Genomic DNA, 3115 nt, shown 5'->3' with positions numbered 1-3115 from the left:
GAGACTGTAACAGCCGATTTATCATTATGTGACATTTAATCATAACAAATCGCACCAGGAACGCGTTTTTTAAAAATCTTTAATGGGCCGTTGGCTTGTAAAAGCACAGGCTCATAAGATGCGAGGTGAAAAAAAAAAAAATACACGGAAAACCTTTAACCACACTTACGACGTTTACCATAATTTTATTACGAAACTATTCCAAGAAAACGACAATGTCCTGGTGCTTTGAATCAGCATGTATCCATACAGCGTCAGTAATAATATAAAAACCACCCAATAGAGGCATCAACTTCAAATCACATAATCCAGTACGACGTCTCCTGTGACTGCTTGTTCAAATGGGTCTGAGCGCTATGGGACTTAACATCTGAGGTCTTCAGTCTTCTAAGTTCTTAGAGCTACTTAAACCTAACTAAGTTAAGGACATCACACAAACCCATGCCCCAGGCAGGATTCGAACCTGCGACCGTAGCGGTCTCGCGGTTCCAGACTAAAGCGCGTATAACCGCTCGGTCACACCGGCCGGCGTTCTGCTTGTGCCGTAAAAGTGATCTCGCATCTTGTCGGCCACATTCCTCTCCATAAATAAAAAATCGGACATGTCTGATTCCGTCTTTCTCGTTTCGGAATGCTGTGGAACGGAAAATTACACTTTGTTACCTCGCAAATCCAGAGCAGCTCCTCATCAATGGACGCTTTCACGCCCCATGTGAGGTCGGTTTTAGTTACGTTGGCATAACCAGAAGTAACAGAGCAGACGTGGGTGTAATGATGACGGTGATGATGATGATGATATCGTACTTCGTGCCATTGTGGTCTGTGAAGTTTCAGTTAAGGGCGCTAAACACGTGACATCGACAAATTTGATGTGTATAGGCGTTTTCTTGTTGGGCTGCCGGTTGGGTATCACCACCCAACAGCCGAACCTCACCCCCCCCCTTCCCCCCCCCCCCCCCCTCACCTCCTTTCGCCATTTCTTTCGGTAACTTGTGCCGTGTGTAGCGCTATCGTGGCAACCGACCGAGACAAAAGTTCATCTTTGTCCAGTGCGCGCGAGATGCGATGCTGTTCCGATTTACATGACACAGTGTGAGGTGGACAAGACTTTTAATTACAGTTCCTGGAGGAATTTAAAGACTGCAGACGTTTGTGGAACACGTCATGCGAGGAGTATACAAATAGAGATACTAGAAATGAAGCACTTCTTTCATTTTTTAACGAATTCATAATGGTGTCATGTAACACATAGAAAGAGTAAAAAGTAACTATTTTACGAATAAAAGTCCGTCGACCTTCTGTATTTCGATTTTTAAGTTTTATTTCTGATACTTAACGGAAATGAAATCTAAAATCAGGAATGTAGGTACATTAGATCAAATTTCATTTTCGGTTCTTGACGGAAATAAAATTTAAAGACCAAAATATAGAAAGTTGATGGACTTTTATTCGTGAAATATAGCTCTAACATGTTAGAAGAGTTTAAAAAAACCAGCCTATATCCAAGACTTCTGCTATGAAGAGAAAAGTGCAGGACTTTTCTACAATTTTGACACTTGCTAAATGCTTCATTTCTTATTTATCTACTGTTTTAATTAGATGATGTGCGCCACCACCATTTGTAGAGTTTCTTCTTCTAATTTTAAATGGCCGGCCACTGTGGCCGAGCGGTTCTAGGCGCTCCAGTCCGGAACCGCGCTGCTACTACGGTCGAAGGTTCGAATCCTGCCTCGGGCATGGATGTGTGTGATGTCCTTAGGTTAGTTAGGTTTAAGTAGTTCTAAGTTCTAGGGGACTGATGACCTCAGATGTTAAGGTCCCATAGTGCTTAGAGCCATTTGAAACATTTTTTAATTTGAAAATAATTTGTTAAAGTTACAGGAAACATCTTTCATTCTACATTCATAAATTAATTAACGTTTACACGATGATCTTTTATTATATTTATTTTGATTTACCGTACTGTATTTCCAGAAGCAACTATAAATCATGATGCAGGTTTCAGGTATTAAAAAAATGGTCCAAATGGCTCTGAGCACTATGGGACTCAACTGCTGTGGTCATAAGTCCCCTAGAACTTAGAACTACTTAAACCTAACTAACCTAAGGACATCACACACACCCATGCCCGAGGTAGGATTCGAACCTGCGACCGTAGCGCCTTTAACCGCTCGGCCACTCCGGCCTGCTTTCAGGTATTATTTCAGGTAATAGTTGTGGGGCTACTGTGGTCCTCAACTTCTGCCAGTGGCTAGAGACGTAATGCAGCCTTTCCTCGCAGCTTATAGCCTCCCTCATGTTTTACGCTTTTCCGTTATGAGTGATTTGATGATGTTTAATAGCTCCAAAAAGCATGTTCCGTCCTTTCTTAAATAATTACGGAAATAATCGATTCTCATCTCCTTAAGTAACAGAGCGTTGGTGAATTTCTTTATCTGCATTTGCCAGTTCATTGCCTACAGCTTTCTTTCGGCTTTTTTTGGCAATATTACGTCTAAAACGGCCAGTTTTTGTTTCAAATTACAATTAAATCAATACCATTAGATGCTGACGGGCGTTGATATAAGTCAACGAGCACAGTTGAGAATGTGTGCCCCGACCGGGACTCGAACCCGGGATCTCATGCTTACATGGCAGACGCTCTGTCCATCTGAGCCACCGAGGGCACAGAGGATAGTGCGACTGCAGTGATTTATCGCCGGCACGCTCCCCGTGAGACCCACATTCTCAACCTATAGTCCACACACTGCGTTCGTAGTGCCCCTGCCATTATACCCATCACTCGCGGCCGACAATCCACCGAGTCCCGTAAGACTTCAGATAAATCGTGTGCATCCGCACTGAAGGAGGTCATCAGCCGGTTATCCTTAAACGATATGAAGATGGCATCTGTTCTTTCGGGAGCTCCTGACGCCCACCCCACGGCGTCCATGGAGACGAGGCGCACGCCAAAGCTTAAGTTAAGTCTTGGTGTTGACTTAGTACTTACGTATCCCATTTTTAAAATATGACTACGCCTATTGAGACTATTTTAGTTTTATTTCTAGACCATGCCCTTTTAGACATTACAGATGCAGGTATATCTTCTGAAGAAGTCTCAAGAAATGGATCAAAT

General features: G+C 43.0%; 1 non-coding gene across 1 annotated transcript; it reads right to left on the bottom strand.

Moving 5' to 3' along the window:
* Positions 1-2591: 2591 nt before the first annotated feature.
* On the bottom strand, positions 2592-2666 carry Trnat-ugu. Its single transcript has one exon. It is a non-coding gene; the product is annotated as a tRNA-Thr (tRNA).
* Between the last annotated feature and the right edge of the window lie 449 nt (positions 2667-3115).

This window comes from Schistocerca americana, chromosome 6, assembly GCF_021461395.2.
Source record: "Schistocerca americana isolate TAMUIC-IGC-003095 chromosome 6, iqSchAmer2.1, whole genome shotgun sequence".
Taxonomy (NCBI): domain Eukaryota; kingdom Metazoa; phylum Arthropoda; class Insecta; order Orthoptera; family Acrididae; genus Schistocerca; species Schistocerca americana.
The sequence above is the reverse complement of the archived record's forward strand: the minus strand, read 5'-3'. Positions and strand labels throughout refer to the sequence as shown.